The sequence below is a fragment of the Pseudonaja textilis genome, chromosome 8 (assembly GCF_049901715.1).
Source record: "Pseudonaja textilis isolate UNSWEBS1 chromosome 8, rPseTex1.2, whole genome shotgun sequence".
NCBI classification, from domain to species: domain Eukaryota; kingdom Metazoa; phylum Chordata; class Lepidosauria; order Squamata; family Elapidae; genus Pseudonaja; species Pseudonaja textilis.
Window position 1 is genome coordinate 28,397,740 of NC_141997.1, and position 27,258 is coordinate 28,424,997.

General features: G+C 37.0%; 1 long non-coding RNA gene across 3 annotated transcripts in view; it reads right to left on the bottom strand.

Annotated features, from left to right (window-relative positions):
- Positions 1-11,846: 11,846 nt before the first annotated feature.
- Positions 11,847-27,258, bottom strand: part of LOC148125160 (uncharacterized) — a 55,361-nt gene continuing 39,949 nt past the window's right edge. For 2 of the 3 annotated variants that reach the window (XR_015744589.1, XR_015744588.1), the window contains 2 exons: positions 14,950-15,122; positions 11,847-12,453 (listed from right to left, as the gene is read on the bottom strand). This is a non-coding gene — a long non-coding RNA (uncharacterized LOC148125160). Of the gene's footprint in view, positions 12,454-14,949; positions 15,123-18,987; positions 19,277-27,258 lie in introns of those variants that run through there. The other variant, XR_015744587.1, reaches the window with a different exon arrangement.

Here is a 27,258-nt window from a genome sequence, read left to right on the forward strand (position 1 = left end):
GCTCAGGAAGAAAAAAAATGGAGGGCGGACTGAGCTATTTTTTGCCTTCCTGGGCCTCAGCAAGGGGAATCCTGGCACAGCTGATCTAAAAAAGAAAAAAGAAAGAAATATCTTTGGTGAACATCAGGCAGGCAGGGTGAGCGAGCATCAGGTGGAGGGCAACCGGGCCAGGGGCATGGCCAGCCAGAACTTACTACCGATTCAACAACCCACACCAAATTCTTGCTACCGATTCACGTGATCTGGTGCAAACTGGCTGAATACCACCACTGGTTGGTGTACTAATCACAGCACAGACAATGAATGGTGCAGCAGAATGAGCCAATTCTGCAATAGATAGATAAAGGTAAAGGACTTGACTCTTATCCTGTGAATTCTTTTCTTCCAGGTGGATCCATGGTAGAGGGGACCACATGTCAGTCTCTGGGTACTCTACTGTCTGTCCTGGAGCTCAACACATCTGAGGGGGCTGACCAGGGGTGCCAGGCATGTCGGTGTATGAATCACAGTATAGACAATGCCTCTACACATTTCCTGACCAAATAGGGCGGAACTAACTAGGATCCAGCAAGCACGCACATCGTCATGCAAGACAAGAACAAGGGAATCCAAACTGCTGAACATGAACCTCGGGAGAAATGGACAGGACGGATATACAAGGGGGAAAGTCGGGATATGGGAAACACACACGGAAAGCAGGATCAGGGACAGGCACGGGGCAGAGGCATGGGGGAATGTTAGTGACTTTGGGGGAATGTTAGGTAAACAGGGGTAAACATGAACTGTGAACTATGCCTGCAGGATTGCCTACCCAAAATTATTAAACTTAACAAGAATTGGAAAAATGAATTCACCTCAGTTTATGGTGGAACAGGGGTTGTTTTGTTTTTGTTTTTTTGCATTTTTGCTGAAACATCTGAATAGCATTGTTAATTGTTTAAAAATATTTTTAGTATTCTATAATCAAACAATGACCTTCCCAAGTGACCATGACATAAATTTTCAAAACAAATCCTACCTTAAATCAGTTGCAATCTAATACACAGCCTGTTCAACTGCATTCATCAAATTGCCTGCTTAAAAGAGGGCCTTCTGACTTAATTTCTGTTCTGGGAACTGCTTGGGGTAACAGCTATTATTTAAACCTAAATGGATAGGTATGGCTGAGTTCACAAAACAGGAACTGCATAAAACATTCCAGCACTGCCTGTAAGGATTTCTGATGACTGTGATCTCATTAAAAGATAGAGTTTGCATGCAAAGATTAATAAAAGGGAGGAAGGCTTTGCAGATCAAATATTGCACAAAGCAACAGTTCTTACTATCCATTACTGTACATTCTAGCTTTGACTTTCCCCAATTTATGTCAGTGAAAACACATTGGCCCCAATTTTCCTCCATTTTATTTCTATGTATTGGTGTTCCAGGCTATAGAAAGAGAAAGAAGGATTCACTTATAATCATTAAAAGTAACTAGTTTCATTAAAAAAAATGCTACCTTGATGGCCCTCAGCAAACTTTCAATCAAAGCTACATTTTATTCAACAAGATAAAAACTTGGGAGTTTTGGAAGTTCAGCTCTTCAGGCAAGGAAGACTATTTCATTGTTACTTATGTAGACATCATTATTGCAAACATATTCTCTACTTGTTTCTTGTGACAGGAGACCTGTCAGCAGCTAAGGAGACTGAAGAATGCTGTAGCTAAGAATTGAGTTTCTCCGAGTGGTTATCAATCTTTAAAACCCAGGAACTGCTTTCTCCAGGGACAGATTCTGGGTCTCCTAATCCAGTTACTCTCCTTATTATCAAATAGCAGGACTCAAAGGAGAATGCTCTGTCCTCTATTTAAAGAGCCACGATGGTTAGAACGCAGTATTGCAGGCTAATTCTGCTGACTACCGACTGCCAGTAGTTTGGCAGTTCAATTCTCACCAGCCCAAGGTTTGATTAGATTAGATTAACAGCATTGGAAGGGAATTTATAGGTGATCTAGTCCAAACCCACCCCACAACCCAAGCAACTCTATACCATTTTTGACAGGTGACAATCTAGTATCTTCTTGAAAGCCTCCAGTGTTGAAATTCCCACAACTTCTGAGGGCAACTTCTGTTCCGTTGGTTGATTGTTCTCACTGTCAGAAAATTTCTCCTTATTTCCAGGTTAAATCTCTCCTTGTTCAGTTTCCATCCATTATTCCTTGTCTGGTCTACTGGTGCTTTAGAAAATAGCAGCCCCTCAAATATTGGAACACTGCTGCTATCATGTCTCCCCTGGTCCTTCTCTTCACTAGACTAGCCATGCCCAGTTCCTGCAACTGTTCATTGTATGTTTTAGTCTCCAGTCCCCTAATCCCCTGGTTGCTCTTCTCTGCACTCTTTCCAGAGTCTCAACATCTTTTTTATAGTGTGGTGACCAAAACTAGATGCAGTACTCTAGGTGTGGTCTTACTGAGGCTTTATAGCATAGTATAAATACCTCCCTTGATCTTGATTGTATCCCTCTGTTAATGCAACTTAGGATTGCATTGGGGTTTTTTGGCTGTCGCTGCACACTGCTGGCTCATATTGACTCAGGTTGACTCAGCCTTCCATCCTTCTGTGGTCGGTAAAATGAGGACTCAGATTGGTGAGGGCAATATGTAAATCGATTAGAGAGCAAAGCACTATCAAGTAGTATATAAATCTAAATGCTATTGCTAAAGGCATCTACTTTTTCAACAATTATATGGTTCAAGTCTTGCTTAAAGATAAAGCAGCACAAGAAAAGAGCCTACAGATCCAAGAATTTTCAGTTTCTAACAACAGATGAGATAGTCATTTCACAGCTTTTCCCACAAGTGGGAGAGGTCTTATATTTCCATTTAGATTCTTACCAATGCATTTAGAGAAATGCCCATGGACATTTCATGCAAATCTGCATTATCCCATCCTCCTCCTCCTCCTCCTCCTCCTCCTCCTCCTCCTCCTCCTCCTCCTCCTCCTCCTCCTCCTCCTCCTCCTCCTCCTCCTCCTCTCTTCTTCTTCTTCTTCTTTCTTCTTCTTCTTCTTCTTCTTCTTCTTCTTCTTCTTCTTCTTCTTCTTCTTCTTCTTCTTTCTTCTTTCTTCTTTCTTCTTCTGCTGGTATCAAAATGAGATGCATCTTGGAACACAGATTTATACTAAAAAATATATGGATGGTTTCCAATTTATAAGACTAAGGTAACCAGGAGGATGAGTGCACCTGTGATCTTCCTTTATCACACTCCTCCAGTACTTGGTAGCACTAAAAGAACCAACCAGCCAAACTTTAAAAAGCCAAGCTTTAAAGCCAGCTTGTTCCCGTGGCATTCCACAGAAAAGTATTTTCCTCTTTCCAGCAATCCTTCTTCCCGCCCTGCCAGTCAGTCAATTAGCTAATGCTACAGTTTAGCCAAGGCCACATTTCTTCAGGAAATGCTGTCTGAGTGCAATGAATTACTTATGGCTATTTGTTCTTTTCCTTAATATGCTTTCCTGATGCATTCCTCCATAACAAGCACAAGAGATATTATCTATGCATCATTACTTGAATTAGCCCAGCAGAGGATTAATTTAACTCTAGCTGGGCAGGAATACCCATACAATGATAAAGGCTCCCAGTATTTTTCAGCAATTCAGAAATGCTTTCCCTAACAATTCTGAAAAAAATATTTCCTCAGTGTCAGTTTTTAAGACTATTGGTTGCTTTGCTTACAGCCATTAAGCTACTGAAGTGGTGGAAAGAAATAAAATGAAAGGAGAGCAAAGAAAATACAAGAGTGAAACATTTTATGTAATGTCACATATTTGCGAAGAAGCCCCAGCTTGCAGTAATGTAATGCTGAGCATACAGAAAATACCAGGGTTAACGTTAAACTAGGTATTCCTATTTATTTTAACTTAGTTGTTGCCAAATTAACATGTGCCCAAGTTATTCTTTTATCTTTTTTCATTTAAGTCTTCATTTTGTTGATTTTTTTTTTCAAATAAAAATATATATTTGACAACAATCCAAAGAGGCACAGCCAAATGGAGTGGGGATACCCTGAGATACTATCTATCTATCTATCCTCTATCTATCTATCTATCTATCTATCTATCTATCTATCTATCTATCTACCTATAACTCATCTATCTATCTATCTATCTATCTATCTATCTATCTATCTATCATCTACCTATCATCTATCTATCAACTACCTATCCATCTATCATCTATCTATCTATCTATCTATCTATCTATCTATCTATCTATCTATCTATCAATATATTTATATATAGCACACTAGGTGGTTTGATGTGATTAAATAGAAATATAGACACAATATTTGCTGTCTCCTTATCTATCAAAGGTACAAAGGTATGATAAACGCAGATTGTGGCTGTCCAAATTCTTCCAGTAAAATATAGATTTATCCCATGTGAATCCCTGCTCTGCAGATGGAGGAACAGCTACTGTCATTTTTAGCAATGTTTCTATTGCTTCCTCTGGCACATTCCCTGTTTCACAGCATCTCAGGCTCAATAATGCTGGCAATTCTCATCTGTCTTCAAATCTGCCAATGCTTGGAGCAGCTGTTGGAGACTGAATACTTTCCCATTCTGAGTGAAGACCTTACATCCTTTGCCTAATTCAGTTAAAAGAAGCCAATCTTAAAGTAGCAGATTTTTGGCAGAATTTTCTGGATTATTTTATTTTCCCTTTTAAAAATGTCACCTTCGGGACTTAATGAAACCACATATGCCAGTTGTCCAATTATTCCTCCTTGCCCAGAACTGACATTTCATAACTCACTTATTGCACAGGCTAGATATAATTTGACATTCCTGTGAATGTTCCACCGCTTCTTCCTTATTATTATTTTGGAGGGACCATTCTTTTCCAGAAGGCCAGCCCTACCATTAGACAAAGGAGAAGACCTCCTCCTTCCCCTCCCAGCTATCCCTCCTGAGGAATTCCTCCAAACATTTGCAATGCAAGAATGAGGTCTACATTATCCAGACTGCCAGTAGTATTATAAGTGCCTGCTGTCCACATTAAGTCTGATCAGATATTCAAGTAGCTCAGGGAGGCCAAATGCAAATCCAAACCTCATGTACAAATCGCTTTGTGTGCATGCAAAAAGCCATTAAAGCAGCAGGTATTTGCAAACCAGCCATCGCTAAAATGCTGTATGAAATACGGACCTTAAACAAATAAAGGCTCTCCTGTGACTTTGGGATTTTCTCTGTAGCTAAAGAAACATGCCTTTCTGAAAGTTTGTTGGGTTCTTTCAAGTCTTTTGATATAGAGAGGCAGCTGACACACTGACTGATGTCAGAAAGGGTCCCCTTTTGGCATTTCTACATGTCATACTATATCTATGATAGCATTCGGCATAAATAGCTAACTTAACTATTAAGTTAACTAATAGTTAACTTAAATATTGGCATTTAGGTTAAGCCTTCATGCTTAAGATCCTTTGTTCAGATTTAATCATTCATCATCATTTTAGCTACAGTATTGTCTAGCCCAGTGGTTGCATTCAGCTGGTTCGCACCGAATCGGGAGAACCAGTAGCAAGAATTTGTCATGGGTCGCTGAACCAGTAGTAGGTTCTGGCTGGCCACACACCCCCACCCGGTCACCCTCCCGCCCGATCCTCACTCACCCCGCCCGCCTGCCTTACATTCGCCTAAGGTATTTCTTTCTTTTTTTTCCCCTCCCAACAATCAGCTGTAGATACTATCAGCTGTGCCATTCCCCTTGCTGAGGCCCAGAAAGGCAAAAAATGGAGGGAGGAGCTCAGCCCCCACCCTCCATTTTTTGCCTTCCAGAGTCCCAGAGGAGCTTTAGGGGAGCAAAAGTGCCCCCCCCAGAGGCTCTTCTGGGGCTAGGAAGCTCCCAAAATGGAGCTTGGAGGGGTGCTGCATGCCCCTCCCATGCTCTGTTCCTTTTCTTCCTGACCCTTAGAGGAGCTTTAGGAGAGCAAAAGCCCCCCTCCCACGAGGCTCTCTGAGGCTAGGAAGCTCCCCAAAATGGGTGGGGGCTGCAAAAAAAGCCATGCCCACCCAGTCACATGGCCACACCCACCAAGCCAGGCCCACAGAACCGGTAGTAAAAGTTTTTGAATCCCACCACTGGTCTAGCCATTGCAGGATGAAGGCCTCTTCCACGTGTTTCCGACCAATACGGTCCTGAGCTTTCTTTTGTCAATGGGCCCCATCTTGCTTGAATCCCTTTCATGGACACTTTTTATCAGGTGGACCAGGGCAGTCATAGAATAGATCCATTCTATGACTGCCCTGGTCTTCTTACTATGTGACCAGCCCATTTCCATTTCAATTCCTTTACTCTCTTGATGGCATTGTAATCCATGTGCAGGTCTTTTTATCTTGTCTTGTATTGCCAAGCATGTATCTTTTCATTCAGATTTACCATATATAGGAAAGTGAGGTAGCTGGGAAAGCTCTGTTTTCCTGTCTCTAGAAAGCCACGCTACCTTGCACCACAATGCAACTCAAAGGCATTTCCCCACAATATGTAAGTAACAAACTTGCCAACTGAGGTACATGATTACCACCTCAACCTCCAGGAATTCAATGAAGAGGGGAGACTGAGATCCCCCTCTCTAAGGGACCCAGAATAATAATTCATGCAGAAGGTATTGTAGACTTCAATCTTTAATTCAGAAGACCTCCATTGTTAGAAGGTAGAGATTTGCTGTGTGAAAGATCATAAGAATACTTGATATCCCTTTAAGGCATAATTCTTTTATTTAGTTGCATATTGCATCAATTCACAGCCCATTTATTATAAAGGATTCTTGATCATATAAAATATTTTTCTTCATTTCCTCATTATATACACCCCACCAATGGAAATCTCATAAATGGCTCTGCATGTATGTTTGATTGACTTGAAGTGTATTCCTGGAATGCACCCAAACTTATAATGATATTGCAAAGATTAACTATTGATTTTCCCATATTCCTCAAAAATGTTTAGGACAAAATGTATTATACTGCAAGCATCAAATTTGTATTACTTCCCTGCCACCTTTTATTTATTTTTTCACTTTAACATATAAAAAAGCACCATTAAGGTTTTTGAGAGATTATATTACTCATTGACTCATGATAGTACATTTGATAAATAAATGCGCAAAATATATTTCAGCACATTTATTATCTACCGTATATACTGCTAAAAGTCTACTGTCTGTTTGTAACATTCAGTTGGATGAAACAATGCATCACAGGGCAACAATTTTTGAATCAACATACCTCAAATTGGCTAACTTTTAAAATGTGTCCAAGATCTGTAATCCATTGCTCCCATGGGACTGAAATATGGCAAAATTGTGGCCAATTCATTGGGACTATGCTGCCACAGACAGCTACAGACATATGATCATCATTTCCAATACTCTGTCAGCTTCCCATAAGGAAAGTCAATAAGGAAGCTGGCATGAAATCAGATGTTGCTCTCAATCTCACTTCTTTTTTGTCCACTCGAGGTCATTCAGACAATGAGTTGTCTACTTAGATTTACAACCCACATTTCCTCCAGGAGATCTAGGCAGCATGTATAGCACTCTTCATAGGGAAAAGCACAAGGTGTGGTGTGGACTGTGACATAATTAATCCACCAAGGAGACTAAAGTATACTAAATCCAATTGAAATGTGTCCAATATAATCAGTCTTACCCAGGTTCATGTTACCTTACCAGGACGTTCAACCTGAGTAACACAACCACCTGATAGTTATCAGGCTAGTGTTGTATGCCAAGTGAAGCTATAATGAACTATAATGAACTGAAACTGTATCCTGCTAAGAATCAGGCTGCTTGGCAGGAAGCAATGGATAAGGAACTGAAATCCTTACAAAGACTGGAGGTATACGAAAATGTCAGGTTACCACCAGGTAAACATGCCATAGGGTGTAAATGGATTGATAAACAGGTGTGGATGGGACTGTTACCCATAAAGCCAGGTTAGTAGCACAAGGGTTCAATCAGACAGCAAACAACTACGATGAGGTGTTTGCACCTAGTCTGAAAGCTACTACATTATGAGCAGCATTAGTGTGGGCAGCTAAGGAGAAATACATTATAAATCACTTAGATGTAGAGACGGCATATCTGCATGCACCATTGCAACACACTATATATTTAAAGAAACCTCTAGGTATCTAAAACCTAGATAATACAACTGATTGCTAGAGATTGAAAAAGAGACTTTATGGCTTAAAGCAATCAGGATATGAGTGGAACCAATGTATAGTTAAGGAATTAAATAAGATAGGTTTTGTAGCTGGCATGGCTGATCCATGTTTGTTCAAAAGGGAAAATGATGGTGTAATTTCATTGTTGCTATTGTTTACTGATGACATAGCATTAATCACCAAAACTGAAAAGAAATTACTGAAATAATTTCACTATTAGAAAAGAAATTTAAAATAAAACAGTTAGGTGAAATTAAACTATATCTAGGTTTAAAGATAGATAAAACTAGGGGAGGATACAAAATCTCACAGGCAGATAAAATTAACCAATTCCTAAAGAATTTTAAAATGGAACTTTATAAACTGGCTAAAACACCAATGAGCCAGGAGTTTAGCCATAGTGATGTACAAAGTCCTGTTTTGGTAAAGATATTTATCAGTTCTTGATTGGTAGCTTATCTTATCTCAGTAATTGGTCAAGGCCAGATATAGCATACAGTGTTAACCCATTCGGTAGATTTAACTCAGAGCCAACTGAAAGGCACTGCTAAGTGTGTATTGAGACATCTTAAACAAACAATGCATTATGCATTATATTTGGAGCCTAAGGATGTTTAACTGCATATGCTGATGCAAGTTTCGCTACAGATGTAAATACACGTAAATCTACGTCAGGTACTGTAGTATTATTAGGAAAAGTGTTGATTGGATGGCGATCTATTCAACAGAAACATCTAAGTTTGTCAACAATGGAGGCTGAATTCTCATGTTTTTCTCTATTATGTACAGAATTAGTTTATTATAAGCAACTATTGGTTGATATGGGAATTGATGTAACAGATTCTATAGTTGTTTATGAAGACAACCAATCAGCAATACAGATGGCTTCCAATCTTGCTGTAAAGACAAGATCAAAACACACAGATTTAAGATATTTAAATGTGAGACAATGTGTGCAAAGTAAAATGATTAAACTGGAGTACTGCATGTCAGAGAATAACATTGGAGATCATTTTACAAAAGCCCAAGGCTCTGTAAAGCATAAGGCTTGCTGTGAGGATTATGGACTTAAATTGTAAGGTGTTATATATTGTCCTACCCAAAGGGGAGAATGTTAGGAATTGATAGTCACCTAAAAGTTGGGTTGGAAATATATAAACCAGGATAGACATTTAATACTGTCTCTTTAAGGGAATGCTAAAATTGTAATTGGGTGTGGCTCCTCAAATGGCCATAAGATGGACTCAGAAACCTGGGTTGTTTAGTCCTGTTGACGATAGTTGATAGTTGGTCGAAGTTCTGATGTTCGCTGTTTTTTGTTCCTGCATTTTTCCCTATTGACTGTTGCTGATCGTCGTTCTTCTTGGATTGCTGTAAGTTTGTTACTGAACTATTTATGATACTGGAGTTTGATATTAGGATTATCCCTGGACTGAAAAACTGACTGCTTTAATCATGTATGACTTGGACTGCTTGTTAAACTTTGCTTAACCATTTACTGGAAGTAAAAACCTACATTTTACTATACAGTGTATCTGTGTGCTAATTGTGTGTTTTTCCTCACCATTCTCACTACATCTCCCTGTGTGCACTCATTCTCCTAATGGGGAATTACCTCAACAATAGTCACTTGGTCACTTTTTATTTTTATTTTGGTTTGTTTTTTTTCTTGCTTGTCACTTGCATATTTATGCAACCAATATCCTTTAATGTGTACTTTCTCCACAACATAATGAAAAGGTTTAGAAAACTGTTGTATTACAGACTAACATTAGCAATACTACTAGGATTTGAGTTAATTGAATTTGAACTGGTATATATGCTTACCTCACATGGTCTCTGAGCTTGGATGTTTGCTTGAGCACATTTCATTACCCAAGCAAATAATAGTATCAGTGCTAATGGCTGTGGGGTAGACTCCCTGTTTATATACAGGGAGTCCAGTGTTGATTGGGTGAGGTTCTCTTAAAGATTAAAGATGCTGAGGTTGTCAAGGCTGACAGTCCATGTTCAAGACCAGAGCTCCACATAACAGGGTGAGCTCCCATGACTTGGTCCAGCTCCTTCCCACCGAGCAGCTTGAAAGCAAACAAATGCGAATAGATTAATAGGTATCACTTTGGTGGGAAGGTAACAGTGTTCCATGCTCCTTTGACATGTAGCCATCTCAGCCACATGACCACAGAAACTGTCTTTAGACAATGCTGGCTTCCTCAGCCAAGAAATAGAGATGAGCACAGTGTCCTAGAGCTTGGCACAATTGACAGAGAAACGTTTACCTTTTCAGTTGATTAGGTTATTGTTTTCTGCTTGATTGTTTGGCTGGTGTTAATTTCTGTTTATCAGGGTGTGAGCCACTGGATATGTTCTGGTCTTTTTGTTTCCTTCTCAACTTTTTATTGTCATTTATGAATGGTGTATAAATATGATTTGTTTCTATGTGTCTGTTGATGGCTGATTTATCTAAACACCAAGCTTCCAACAATTCCTTAGCATTTTGGATTTAGCTTGGTGTAGCATGCTTACAGTTTCCCAGTTGAAACTATGGCGGAGGTTGTCCATGTGTTGTGAGATTAATGAGTTTCCATTATGTCTTCAGACCATACTAACAGCTGGTGTTCATGTATGTGCTCTGCTAATCTTCTGCCTGACTATCCTACAAAGTGGCGTTATAGTCCTTATAATGTATATAGTAGATACAGTAAGTCCTATTTTCTTGGGGTACTGGGTCTTTTGGTTTATTTAAATTATTTTTGGATGACTTTAGTTGGTTTGTCTACTACAGTAATGCTGTGCAGTAGTAACAGTCTGTTGGTTGTTTCGAGAAGTTTTTGATGTAAAGTAGTTTTATCCTTTTCATAGCTTATGTTGGTTGTACTGTTGTGAGTTGATTGGTCAACTCACTTTATCATGTTTTGATGAAGTTGTGTGGGTATCCATTTTGTTGGATGATACTGTACAGATTACATGATGCACCCTAAATTGCAAGGATACATTGATCTAGGAGGGCATGCTACCTGTTTCCAATTATCTATCAAGGATGAACATGTGATATGTGGTGTTGACAGAGATTCCAATCTGCACAAAATCTCAATATAAGTTCCAATGCAGAAAATGATAAATGGTTCCATCAACAAAGCAGAACTGGCCAAAACTGGCTGAATCGGGTTGCGAACACAAATTCCAAATAGTATTAGCAAACTGATTTGCCACTCTGATACTAGTTGACAATGTGAACAATAAACAAGCCTCTGAAGTTATCTATGAATGTGCCAAAAAAACTTGGTGATCGGTGCAAATCAGATACACTGTTGACAATGCACAATAAAGGAAGCACCTACCTTAGCTGTATATTCATTATTAAAAGTTCCTATCGTATGGAAACAAGGGATTGTGACTTCTATTTTGAAAAGTAGCAACAGCCGCCAATGTAAAAGCTACCAAGACAAAATCCTTTTATCAATCACTGGAAAACTCTTCATGGGAATCCTCCTACTACATTTCTAGAAACAGCAAGAGCAGACAACTGGTGAGCAGCAGGCCTCCTTTCACCCAACCCAGGTATGCTTTGATTTGATGTTCACCATCTGGCAATTCACCATCTGGCAATTCAGAGGATTTGATGTGACAAATGACAAATGAATTACTCATTGTATTTATTGACTTTGGAGCAGCCTTCAGCAGTATATATTGCAGTGTATTAGTTGACTTTATGGAAAGCACTGAAAACTGAGCACGTCTCCAAAAATCATATTCTAGCAACTACAGTATATGCATAACTGAAAGTAACCTTCAGAGGAATTCCCCAATTCAAATTGGCACTAAACAAGGCTGCATGATCCCTGCTGTTCAATGTCATTGTGGATGCTATAATGAAGACAAGATTTGACAGCAGGCAAGGGGACAATGCAATGAAACCCAACATATGACCAACTTCTGGTTCGCCTATGACAGTGCCATATTTGTATATAATGACACAGAGGCCCCAGACATTTTGCATGACATCATAAACATTGGCCGTTCATACAACCTGAAAATTAATCCTGACAAAACAAAGCTTTTTGACAACTAATGGTTCACAGTATGCTGTCTGTCTCTATTGAGATAGAGCTCTAGAGACTCTATTGAATCCAAATAGAACAGGTGAGCCAGTTCAAATATCTTGCATTGATTGTGAAGAATAGGAAACAGCAACTACAGCAGGATTGATCAGAGCCCTTTGGATGTCATTGAATCATTGAACTGGTGCCTGTGGAAGAAAACAGAACATTTCAGTGGAAATAAGAATGTAAATATTTCAGGAATTAATTTTAATAGTCTGGCTATATGGATCTGAGACACGGGCACTGTTTAAATGCAGATTTAAATAAACTGGATGTTTCCGAGAAGGAATATTTCCATTCTGCTATGTCATCATACAACCTACAATTGAAGGTGAAATGTGAAAGCACAGACTATGGTAGCTGAACATGAACACTGCCTTCCTTACAATCTACCATGGGAATGCATCCAGCACCAGAAGATTCAATGAACAGTGCCAAAGAAAATATGGATGAAGCGAATTAAATGAACTGGAAAACCTAAGGCTCAATTCCAATTATGATAAATAAGCAGTCTGCATTTGGAAAACATGGGAAACTACTACAAGAAATATCCAAAGTCTGAGGATACCCACAAGAATTACACAAGATCAGTCTTACCCTGATGCTACCTGAGAGCAAAAGAGAAAAAACTAGGAAATACACTCTTTGGTAGAGTAGCCCATGACAAGGAATCCTGATATAGCTGACCTGATAAGTCTCATCAAATAATTTCCAGCAACATGCCCAAATTCAATTAAGGTTTAAATTCCCTATTTTCCTTTCTAAAAAGAACAGTTGATTCATCTTTAGACATAGAATTAGCAGGATGATACTGTTTTCACAGAAGCACATCCCTTGCATTCCATGACTTAATCAATATAATCTTTTCAGCTTTTGTCTATGGAGATTCTCAGTCATCCAGGTCATGGTTGTCCCAAAGGTGCTTTTTTCAAGAGGCAACTGGATCTATGTCTAAAGCAAAATATCTTCAAAGAAAAACTAGAAAGTCCAGTTTCCTCTTCAAAAAAGCACCTTTGGGATTTTCGACTTTTGATTGTCAGGATGGGAAAATTTACCAAACCTCACATTTAACTCCTTTTCTTTTTTTATTTAACATGTCTATTTGGACCTCAGTGCTAGTAACTGTATGTCCTTCCTCTTGACTGTCCCCAACTCTTCCAAAGACTGTTCCAACTATATCCCTAATTTTTTTCATCCTTCTTATTCAGCATTTTTTTTCCTTTTACACCTTCATCTTTGACAAGCCTAGACTTTTTATCTAGTCCATCACCTACTCACATCACAGACCAACAGTATATGAGTTTCTGCTTCTAATCACCTCATGAAAGAAGCAATCAGTCTTTATTTCTTTCAGGGATGACCAATTGGTTCATCTTACAGTCCACCTGCAGTATCTGCCTTCAAATTCATAATTTAACTATCTCCAAATTCATAATTCAACAGTGGCTATCTTTTTTTTCTCACTCTCAGTACCAAGCTTGCATATCCCCAATCCCCATTACCACTGACAAAGCTACTGATTTCATTATCCTGAGATTTATCATAGAAATATCTAGAGCTGTGCAAAATTGAACCAGGAACATTTCAGAGAATTCTACAAAGTTCCATTTCTCCCTAGATCAGGGATGTCAAACTTGCAGCTCATGGGCCGGTTGGTCCCATGCTGACCACACCCATGCCTGGGGAAAAAAGTTGCAATACATCACATGATGATGCCACCATGATGGCATGAGTTTGACAGTCCTGCCCTAAATTATGTCTAACCTCTTCCATACTAGACATAGTTTGCAGTTATCAGAGGTAAATGTTCCAAATTTGAAAGAAAAAAAAGGCATTGCTTTAATTCAGGGGTGTCCAACCTTTCACCTTCCCTGGGCCACATTAGAAGATGAAAATTTGGTAATTATTTTTATTTTTTTTGTCATATGGATATCTGGGAGGCATGCAACATTTCTCAGTTCTGAAATAAATTTATGGAGAACCCTGAACTATTCTGTTTTTTTCCATACCAAACCACCTCCTAGTCAATGCCATTGCTGGAAAAGATGGACAATTCCCGAAAGGACTTTCTTGGTTTTTTAACTTGTAAATATTTCACTTCTTATTCAAGAAGCTTCTTCAGTTCTGACTGAATGGTGGGGAATAGAAGGATTTATATTCTTTGCAGTCATCTGGTTGTTAGCACAATGAAAGTTGGTTCTCAGCTCTCTGAGTGTCATTGAGGCCGGACAGAGAGGCAATTACCTACCTTCAGAATGTTAACTACTGCAAAGAATATAAATCTTTCTATTCCCTACCATTCAGTCAGAACTGAAGAAACTTCTTGGATGAGAAGCAAAAGATTTTCAAGGGAAAAAAACCAAGAAAGTCCAGTTATCTTTGGCAAAGCACATTTAGGACAACCATGACCTGGATGATTGAGAATCTCCATAAGCACATTTTCCAAAAGTAAATTTTTAAACTGATTATCCTTCCTGATCTTATCAGCTATTGCCTTCCTGTGTAAGATTAATCTTCTACTGTATTCTCCAGGATACTAATCTTGAGCCCAGGAAATTGTCTTCATTTCTTCACTCGCAATTGTGATTTTACTAAGCATACTGGCTGACTTTAGCTATGTCTTCCCAATATTTAACATTTACCTTGATTTTTCTCTTTCCATTTTTACTTTCCTGATGTGTTTTCTGAAGGTTCCTTTATCTTCAGCTAACAAAATGGTTACATCTACATATCATAGATTCTTGGTAATTTTATGTCCAGTGTAGATTACAGGTATCACCTCTCCCAATCTTTCCACTCTTATAATATATTCACTCTACAGGTTAAACAGATATGGGTACAATATGAATACTTGTGCCACTTTCATCTCTATTTTGAATTATTCATTTCTTCAATTTTAAATCAGCTTCCATAGTACTTATTCATTATAAAGAACCCTCAAAATAATAATCAAGAGTTCTGGCATGCCTACCAGCATAAATTTATTTCATATTCCAGCATGATATGTAGAGGTCCTACTTTGTTAATAAAATAAAGGTAAATCTCCCTGTTCTATTCTCTTCCTCTTCTTCATCTATTAGATAATTTTAGCTGTCAGATGTCATGTCCCTCTGCTTTTTTTGAATTTGTCTGATAGTTGGCATTTCTTTTTCAGACAGAGCTCTTCTCGGTTTTCCTTGTGTGAAGAATTAGCACACTTCAACACACTATATATTCTCTTGTACTTTTTTGGTATATATACACACCTTTTTTTTCAATTTCTAAGTCACAGAGCCTTGTTTCCTATTCGTTGACATAAAGCTGTTAGCACTAACTGCTCTTTCTCCTGAGTTTTAAACTGTTTAAAGTTTAACAAGTTTTCATCTGTGCCTGGTGCTTTTCTACTTGACAGCGGGTTTATTGTGTCTCATTCCCCTTTCTCTTGGATCTGTTCCTGAATACATTCTTTCTCTGTAAATGATTCTGCCATTCTAATCCCATTTCTAAATGGCTTTATTATAGTATTCCATCTTCCCTTAACCACATTTACCCCTTCAATAATTATTTTTGAGTATTTTTATTTTAGCTATAAATTTTCCTGTAATTTCTTTCTTCTTATTAAAATCATCTTATTAAGTTTATCATAATCATTTTCTCGATATTTTCCACTATTTGAAGCTGAAAGTTCTTAATCACCAAACATCCTTTTTAGTTATCCTTTTTATATACTGGCAATCATGAAAACTATTGATGATGTCAATGTGGATCTTTTGTTCTTTGAAATTTGGAGAGTATTTTTCTACTTCAGTTTTCACAAAGTCTCATATCTGCTCCCACAGCACCTAAGTCTATCTGTCAATCCTACAAGTCACATACACCAAACTCTCTTTCATTTTCTAAATTTTCTATTTATTCATTTAAAGTCTTGTGTGGGTGCCCATCTTGTAAAACACAACTCTGGGCACCTTATAGCAATAATAAAATTAAAATCTCACATTATCCCTGCACCTATCACTGTTTTCCAGAAGTCTAAAATTCATCATTTGTTCCACAGCACTTAGAACTATCCTAGTTGATTGTGATTGTGTTATGCTCCAATTTCTGTTCTTATTATATCTGTGATTTTATTCTGTGTTATTCATTCAGTGATGTCCCTGTGTAGAGTCTTCTCTTTTCAGAACTCTCAAGACTTACCTCAAACATCATTACATTTACCCCATCCAAATTTTCCTAAAATTCCAGTTGGTCATATAAGGAAACTGTTGCTGAGCAACTAGAAAGAGAACATTAATAAAGTACTGGAAGACAGGATTGTATGTTTCAAGATCCTGCCCAGCATCGCCCGAGGCAGCCTAGTGAAATTCAGTGTCTTCTCCATCAACTTCTGTCCTTGCTTCTCTAATATAAACAAATGCCATTTTAACCTAAGATAAAAATGGCCAAGTCATCCTCCTCCTCCTCCTCTTCCCATTGGAACAGAACAACACAATTATTTCCTCTAAGTTCTCCTCAGGCTTAATTCCCATGTTCTTTCAATGGTGTGATTACCATTTTGTCAGGTTGTTGCACTGACATGTTAAAGACTAGATTATTTGGACAGTACCAAAGGACACAGAAGATCCCACAAGGAGAAATTCTAGTCACAATACAATTTTTATTCTCTACTAATATTTTATGGCATCCACAGTCTGATTCAAAAATATATTCTTTGGCTCTTCATCCACTCAGCTGTATAAAAATGCTGTCAGACTTCTTGTCTAAATCTATTACTTATGTCTTTCTACTTTTTTCAGAATTAAATATGGGGACATTCTCCCTCCTCCTAAACTAGAAGCCTTATATGACAACACCAGACAGCACTAGCTATCAATAATTCCTGTCTGCTTTTCTAATAACATTCTATTGAGCAGTCAAGCTCTTTTTTACAAACCAGTGAGATATTGACTCCACATAACTGTTTCCAAATTCCAAATAACATTAATAGTACCTACTTCAGTGCTCTCGCCACAGAGTTTTGGAGGGTCAATTAAAAAAATATTCACTTATGAGGTAAGATAGTGCCTCCTCTAGACAAGGGGTTGTTGAAACTACAGCTCATGTCCTGCTACATGGTACCTCTGTAAGGACTCAGGACTTACACTTTATAACTCCTTACCTAGTAAAACTCCTGGGAAATTCTGGTCTTTCTTATGTACAGTATGATTTGTTCTCTTGAATATACCAAAATTTTGTTATACTGCCTTTAAAATTGGGCAGTTTTTGATTACCCACTGATGAACATCTCATCGTAACATCTTGTTTTGTTTTTACTTTATTGTCATTTTAATATGTTTTTCTTTGCTATTCTGATCAGTGACCATAATAAAATGTTTGATTCATTCAAAATTCTCTTTTTCTTTATTTTTTTTACTGTCTAATAGTCTCTGCATCAGTTATAATCAATTATAGTCCTCCTCTTCAAATTGTGATTAATCACTTTAAATATTGTTCAGTTAGGCATTGCTTGACATAATAAAATCAGTTCTATCCCAACTCCTTGATGATTATAACCATTATAATAAATTGCTTTCATAAATGATGGATTTCAAGGATACAAATTTAATTATTTTTCAAATATCAATTTTTTTCATTTGTTTCCAAGCAGTATGCTTTTTCTTTCTTTCTTTTTTTTTTTTTTTTTTGGAAAGAAAAAAAGTCAACATCATGCAATACCTCAAATGGTCTCAGATGCTTTTGATTTACAGGTGACCATCTTTACTTAATTTGTAATTTCCTCTCCCTGATTCTTTGTGGGAGAAGGAAGGTACTGCTTCAGCTAATTGCATAGATAAATGATTCATTTACCTCTGTAAAATAGATTGGCTGCGGCACAGACTAAAGTGGAATCTTAATCCTGTCCATGATGAATAGGCACCTGGAAAACTGTTTCAAAATCCACTAATGATACTTACTAAGACACGGTTAATGAAATGAAGATTGGTTTTCCTTTCCAACCAGCATATAACTCAAGCTCTTTGTTTCCTTGGATGGTACAGAGAACGTATAGTTTATGTCAGTGTTTCTCAACACTGGCAGCTTTAAAATGCATGGACATTGATCCCTAGAATTCACCAGCCAGCCATTTTGACTAGGGAATTTGAGGAGTTGAAGTTCTCACAGCTTAAAAGTTGCTAAGATTGAGAAACACTGGTTTTGACAAACATGTATCAGTTGGATGTTGTAGTAGATTCTTACGGACTGCCTAACTTCCTGCTTCTATTTAAAATATTGACCTGACATAAATATACTTATATACCCCACTTGTGGTAAGAAAAACTATCCCAAATGTTACATTAAGTATATATTATATTAAAATAATTGTAGTTGCATTTTTCCTTAAAATATTTTTATTTGTTTATTCAATTCATATGCCACATCTTGCAGTTCAAGATGACCCTGAGTGGCTTAAAATATACATTTTAAAAGAATCTTGATACATTTTTTAAGTCAGAATCTGCACTGGAATTTTCAAGAAATATGGAAATCAGTGAAAAGTTTAGGGTCAGTCAAAGTGCAGATTAAATCAGCAAATAAACTCTTCAAGCATCCCCATTTATCTATAAACACAGCATCTCCCCATCCTTCAGCTATATTGAACCAATTCCTATAATTCCAGCTGACATGATAGCTGGAATTTATGAGAGAAAAGTCTAGGAGACTACCTGGCTGGATAGGACAACTGGAGAGAGAGGATGCCACAGGTAACTTCATCCCAAGTCATGTAGGACTGTAAAGATGACTGGCTGTAGAATTCTGGGAGTTGAAGTCCAGAGGTCTTTAAAGTTGTCAAGATTGGATACTCCTGATGTAAACTCTCAACTTCCATAGTTTTGGTTAAAAAAAACAACACGTCAGTTATTTTGTGGTCTGTTTTCTCCCTCATATTGATGGATTGGGAAATCTGTGTGTTGTGGTCTTTAAAGGCCAGAAAAACAGCAGAAAGATGCCAATGCCCTTCTGCTTTTTCTCTCTGCCCTGCCAGGCTGCAGCTAGCCAGGCCATCAAAGATCCATTTGAGTGCTCTGTCTTTAAAGAGCTCTGGGCAGACCTTTGCTCTGCCAAGTACTGTGCATTATTAATCATAAACAGCAGGCATTTCATTAATGAATCTGAATGACCATGCCAAAGCAAATAGAAAGTAGCTTGAAAAGTCCTCCTGAGAAGGACATCCCAGACCTAGGCTATCAGAGCCAAGAAATTCCAACCAGCCACCAAAAAAGCATCAAAACAAATAATTCAAAGCTAGGGTAGAGGTCTGCATTTCCAACCAACTTAGCCAGTGGTGATGGATGGCTGTCCTTGTTTAGCAACATCAGATGAGCTTTGGTGATCTAAAGCACCAAGTGTAAATTCACACTCTATCATTGTTAAGTTCTTGATATTCCTGTTTCAGGTGATATCTTCCATTATTGTGCTGACCTCAATTTTTTTCGCCTCTTTATTATAACAAAAAGATATCAACCTGGTTAAAAGTACTGTTTCTTTTAGAACAAAGAGAAAAGCAATAATAATAGGTGACAACAATAACCATTTCAATAACCATACATCCTCGGTGGCACAGTGGCTAGAGTGCAGTACTGCAAGCTACTTCTGCTGCAGCCAGCTGCCTGCAATTTGGCAGATCGAATCTCACCAGCTCAAGGATGACTCAGCCTTCCATCCTTCCAAGGTGGGTAAAATGAGGACCCAGATTGTTGGGGGCAATAGGCTGACTCTGTAAACTGCTTAGAGAGAGCTATAAAGTACTATAAAGTGGTATACAAGTCTGAGTGTTATTGCTATTGCTATTTCCAGCAAAAAAAAAAATGGCACTGAGCCAGTGAAGGCTATTCAAATCCAAACTCAAGTTATTAAACCATTGTTGGAATGGAGAATACAGAGATTTCTGGACAGAATGAATTCTGGTGGGCGTTTTCAAATTATCTTGGACAGATAGCTGATAGGAAAACCTGAGGGAGCTGAACAGTAAGAGGGATCTTTACTGCAAGGTCAAACTCGGCAAAAATCTGTATTAAAAACTTTAGCTGTGGAATGCTGGAATTGAAGTGAACAAGAGAGAAAGGCCACCAGATTGCATAACTATTCTTAGTTGATTCAAAGAAGTCTTACTGGGAAACCACAGGCCCAATCTGGCTGATCCCTGGATGCAGAGTTGCATACAGAGCAGAGGTGGTATTCGGCAGGTTCTCTACCAGAGCATCGGTAGTAGACATTTTGAGTAGTTCAGAGAACCAACAAATACCACCTCTGACTGGCCCCACCCTCCCAAGTCCCAGCTGATCGGCTGGGTCTTCTTTTGTTGCCCTGCACAGGAGAACAGAGCTGGAAAGCTAGTTAGCAGGGTGGGGACACTAAAACAGCTGGGAAATCCTCTCATATGACACTAACCAGTCTTGGCTAATATTCATTGTCCCTGTGTAGAAGATTCAGATATCCTTCCTCTGGACTTCTAAGATTAGAAATAATGGTTACTATCACCAAAGGGGCTTCTTCAAGTTTTTTTTCCCTTTCTTTTAAAATAAATCCATTTCATATTTGTATTACAAATGTGCATGTTCATAATTAACTACTATCCCCATTGTTCCTGGTGGTTTCTTCGCAGTGAAACAGCAACTGCTGCACTTAGAAAAAACAGGAGGCAGGGATGGTGCTTGCATAGTTAGGCAAATAGGGGATCCCCTCTTATATTTAAAAATGCTTTTCTTTGCCTCCTCCGTACAACAAACAAGAACTTCCAGCTCAGCATGGCATTTGCAGGCTTGTCCTACTTCGCAGTGGTGGGATTCAAAACGTTTTACTACCAGTCCTGTGGGCATGGCTTGGTAGGCGTGATGTGGGTTGGCGGGTGTGGCTTGGTGGGCATGGCAGGGGAAGTTTACTGCAAAATCCCCATTCCTGGGGGAAGGATACTACAAAATCCCATTCCCTCCCCACCCCGCTAACTTACTTTCCAGTTCCGTTCTCCTGTGCAGGGCAACAAACAAAGCCCCAGCCAATCAGCTGGGACTTGGGAGGCAGAAACTAAAACTGAAGATGACAGCTCTGACAGGCATGGCCATCTATATCTCTTCAAGCCTCCCTTTCAAGTTTCCACTATGCCAATCTACATCTTTTCAGCTAGTAACACTTTGCTTTAGTCATGTTATTTATCCATATCCAGCTGTGATCAGAGCTTGGACTCCTGGGGATCAGGGCAAAGAACCTGCTTGCACCTTTATTTTATATAATGTCATCCAAAATATTACAGGTATTACTTTAGGATTAAGATGTATTGATCTGACCAAATATTAGAAGCACATCTTGCATTTTAGTATCTCCATTTTTGCTTTTTCCCATTACTGTGGGGTTACGGTACAACACTGGGCTGTAAGTAAAATAAGCTCTATTTTCTTATTATTAACGAATATGAGGAGAAGTGAATGAGCTTGTTTAGAATTGTTCTTCCATACATATTGTTGCTTGGCTTGGGAGCATTAGGTTTGGCAATTTTATTTTATTTTTTAATTGATCTCACCATAAAGTAACATCTTCACTGAAGGTCTATTTTTCTGCTCATTTATAACTGATAACTCAGATCCAATTAGAGATGTAAATTAAGGAGAACTGCCAAGTGTACATCTCTTTAGACTTTTGCATCTCTCTCTTTACACTAAGTTAAACACAACTTTGTTTGGCTTTTGCCTAATATTCAACCAATCTGGAGCTCCTTACAATAACGGTTGACTTTCACCACTTTAAGCAATTTGATATCAAATTTGATGAACTTACTGCTTAAGTCAAGATCACTTATCAACAAGACCTAAGTATAGTTCTTCTTGTCTTTCTTGTGTTCCAAAATATTAGAAATAGGGAGAAAGGCTTTTCAAAATATCTTGTGCTATTTAGATTCCAATTCTCAAGAGGGATTTTGAGGTTGATAAAAGCTTAACCCTCCTGATCATCTCAGCTATTGACACAGGATTATGTATTTCTAGAAGATCACAATCCAGCCATCTTTAAAATATTACAATAGATTTTAAAATCTTTTTAGAACCCATAAAATACACAAAAACCTGTCAAGTGAATTGCGATTTTCCATGCCCAAATGTTTTGTTTAATGTCAGCTCCCTGCAGAACATCTAAGATGAAATCTGTTTTGCAGTTTATCTCTAATTAAAAATGCGATAGAACAAAGAGAAAAAGAAAATGAATCTTGCACTAATTAGTTTACAAAAACTATTACAAACACTTTTCAGAACTAGTATTCCAAAAAATATTGCAGCCTGACATATTTCTATAAAGTATGATGCCATAAAATCATTTTTAAGAAATCACTGCATTTCCTCATTTGTGTTTGTACAAATATCAGATAAGTGGAATGAGAATTTAATAAGTCCTTAATTATTTAATGTCCTTGGGTTAATGTTCTTGGGTTTTTTAATTTAAACCAAAGTTTCAGGTTTAAAGCAGATTCTGGGAAATATAAATGTTCTTAGCTTACTGCTTCATTCTGAAAGTTCCGATGTAAACTCTAGAATCCTTTCTACAGATTTATAGAGGCTTCCTTGTGATCTTTAGAAGATATGCAATGGATCTCAAAGCCCATTGTCTCATTGTATAAAGGATGTATCTAAAAAATGCTCAGGATACACACATAATCATCTCATTTTTCAATCCACCTGATTCTTTTCTATTAACTATATAATGCATGTAATGTTTTCATTGGATCTAAGATTTGGAGCTTATTTCTGATAAATTACAAATTGCTCCTTCTAAATTGTTGGACTGAAAGCTTTAAACTATAAGGGTATGAAAATGGAGTTGGTGTGCTTTGGCAAGGTCACTGGAGAATGTGGTGATTTCTTTTACTTGTCTATAAAGGTATTTATATCAGGAAAAACAATCTTGCTGCCAACTTGGGCTAAGAATGGTGAGTTAGTGCAAGAATTGGCTTTGTTTCATCAATAGAATTGTCTTCAGTAAAGCCAACAGTTTACAGGAATCACTTTTATTTCATTTAGCCAGATGACTATGCATGATGTAGCTTTATACTCAAAATATAGCTAAACCAATTCACACTTTTTTTTATTTAAGTTTTTATTGGTTTTTAAAAACAAACATAAACAAAAAAAATATAAAAACATCAAGCCATCTTCCATATGTATACATACAGTGTGCCAGTTGGTTTACAAATTGTTTTGTGCTTCCATTTCATAGTATTCAATTACAATTACATTGCATATAATCTCGTATTTTCAATCAAAAATTAGTATCAACCTTAGTATCATTATTAATCAATTATTTGACTATACTTTTATACATTCATGTTTTACGAAATAATCATATTTTACTTAGTTTGTTTTATAACAGTTCATATTATCATCCCAAATCTATCCTAAAATCATTTTGTAGATATAATAAGAAAGAAATACATCTTTATATATTTATTATTTTCTAAGAATTTACTTATTTCGTTACCATGTGTTATTGTCTAACAATTGATAGAATAGATCCCAAATTTTATAAAATTGTTTATCATCTTGTTCTCTGATTTCAAATGTCAATCTACTCATTCCAGCACATTCCAATATTTTCTTAATGATTTCCTCCTGTGATGGCGTTTTCTCATTTTCCCAGTTTTTGGCAAATACAATCCTAGCCACTATTAATACATTTACAATCAGATATTTCAAGTCTTTACTATATATTTCAGGTAAAATTCCCAATAAAAATATTTCTGGTTTCAAGTCTATATGTTTTTTTATCATTTTTTCCAACCACATGTGGATTTTAGTCCAATATTTTTTAGCATCCGCACAAGTCCACTACATATGGTAATATGAACCAGGTGTCTTATGACATTTCCAACATTTTTCAGATTTATTCTTGAACATTCTTGCTATTCTTGTTGGGGGGGAAATGTCACCTGTAAAACATCTTATACAAATTGTCTTTATATGCTGTTGACATTGTCATTTTATAATTTTGAGACCACAATTTTTGCCATTTCTCTAAATCAATCCCATATCCAAAATTCTTCCCCCAAGCAATCATAGTTTCTTTAACTTGTTCTTCTTCTAATTTAATTTCTAATAAATATCCATACAACTTTTTAATCACCTTTTCATCAGTACCTGTCAAAATCTTATCTAAATCAGTCAATTTATCATAGAAACCTTCCATTTTAGAATCTTTATCATACCTTGAATGTATTTCCACATATGAAAACCAATTCATCTTTATACCTTGCTCCTCTAGTTTTTGTATAGATTTGAGTTCACCCTTTTCATTCAATATTTCACCATATCTAACTGTTTGTTCCTTTTTGTATATTATAGGATAAGAAAATGCTTCAATAGTCAATAGCCAGACTGGAATTTTCAAATAACATTGTCTTTTAATCTTCTCCCAGTTTAACCACAGAGACTCCCGTATATAATGTCTTCTAAAATACCCCTGTGTTTTAGTTCCTTTATACCATAAAAAAGCATGCCACCCCAACAACAAATCATGTCCTTCTAATGTCAACAATCTAGTATTTCTTAGTGTTATCCATTCCTTAACCCACATCAGATTTGTAGCTTGATAATACAACTCCCAATTAGGTAAACCAAATCCTCTTCTAATTCTAGCATCTTGCAAAAGTTTTAACTTTATTCTCGCTTTCTTACCTTGCCATATATATTTCAACACAATTTTATTTAAATCTTCAGAGTAATCTTTTCCAAGCCTAATTGGAATTGTTTGAAACAAATATAAAATTCTGGGTAATATATTCATCTTGATTGTTGAAATTCTCCCTATTAGTGACAGTTGTAAATTTTCCCATTTCGCCAGATCTACCGCTATCTGCTGTTTAAGTTTGATATAATTATTCTCTTTTAATGTACTACATCTTGCTGTCAAATATATCCCCAAGTATTTGATCTTATTCATGACCTGAATTTTCAATAGGTCTGCCAGTTCTTCCTTTTGTCTTAATAGCATATTCTTTGTCAAGATCTTTGTCTTATCTTTATTTATTTTCAAACCAGCCACCTTTCCATATGTATCTTTTCTATCAATTTTGGTGCTGTTTTTAGTGGGTCTTCTAAGATGAAAACCAGATCATCTGCAAATGCTTGCTGCTTAAATTCTTCCTTTTTGATTTTCATTCCTTTTATATTCTTTTCATCTCTAATATTTCTGTTTAGCACTTCCAAAGTTAACACAAACAACAAAGGTGATAGTGGGCACCCTTGTCTTGTTCCTTTTCTTATATTGATAGAGTCTGTCAGTTCTCCCTCTATCATTACCTTTGCCGTTTGCTTATAGTATATAGCTTCTATTGCTTGAATAAATTTTCTAGCGAAGCCCATCTGTTCCAGCAGTAATAACATGAATCGTCAATTCACATTATCAAATGCCTTCTGTGCATCTAGAAATATCAGAGCCATTTGTTTTTCAGGATGTGCCTCATAGTATTCCAAGATGTCCAAGATAACTCTCATATTATTTTTAATTTGTCTCTTTGGCAGAAATCCATTTTGATCAGGATGAATAAAATTATTTAGATATTTTTAAGTCTTTCTGCCAATATTAAAGCAAAGATTTTATAATCTACATTTAGTAGAGAAATAGGTCTATAGTTCTTAATTTGTAATGGATCGGCCTCCTCTTTTGGAATAAGTGTAATGTAGGCTTCTGACGATGATTTAGTTATCTTCTTTAACAAACTTCATTCATAACTTCTAGCAATGGGAGATTCAACAATTCTTGTAATGTTTTGTAAAATTCTGCTGGAAGTCCATCTGGGCCTGGTGCTTTGCTTCTTAAGTGCTTCAGTTAACTCCATCATCGTTATATTGCTTTCTAACATTGTTTCAATCTCTTTAGGTATCTGAGGTAAGCATTCTGTAAGTACTGTTTAACTCTTTCCTCTTCCCATAGAAGTCTCGAATGATTTTCTTCTTCTCTTTACTACCATAGCAAACTTGGCCTTGGTCATCTGTTAATTGCAATATTTTCCTTGATTCTTTCTCCTTTCTCACTTTGTATGCTAACCATCTACCTGGTTTGTTCGCGTCTTCAAAGTAGTTCTGTTTAGCACCTCTACTTTTCTGTGCTAATTCTTCTTTTTCTATTTGACCCATTTTATGTTTAACTATATCCATTTTTAGCTTGATGTCCTTTTTCTGTGGCATTTTCTGTAGCTCTTTTTCAAGTCTTTTATACTCATCCTCTAAGAGGCTAGCCTTTTCATAGTATTTCTTTTCCTTGTATAGTCTATTATCAAGCCTCTAACGTATGCCTTCATTGTACCCCATACATTCTGAATTGATGTATCTTCTTTTTTGTTTTCTCTAAAGAAAAAAGCCAATTCTTTCTCCATCCATGTGTGAAGTCTTTTTCCTTTAAAATAGTATTATTTAACGTCCATCTAGATCTTCTTTTTTGTTCTTTCCATTTAATTGTCATTGGATTGTGATCTGCCCAAGTACTTGTTTCAATATTTATTTCTTGAATATTAGTTATCAATTCTGTTGACATCCATATCATATCTATTCTGGACCATGATAAGTGTCTATTTGAATAGAAGGTGTATTGTTTAGTTTTGGCATTTCTTTCTCTCCATGTATCTTTTAAGTTTATTTCATCTACCATTTTAAAAAAAGATTTAGGGAGACTCTGTTTTGCTTTATTGTTTTCTGTGCTGTATAGTCCAATTTATTGTCTACAATTCCATTAAAATCTCCCATCATAACTATATTAGCATAGTCCAGTTCGATTCTTTTCATATGTAATTTTTTGTAGAATTCTTCTTGTTTGTCATTCGGGGCATAGATTGCAATCAGGAGTGTTTTCATATTACTGTCCACTATTTCCACCATTAGTATACTTCTGTCATCATCGGTATAAATCAATTTTGCTGGGATGGTCTCTTTAATATATGAAACCACTCCTCTTTTCTTACA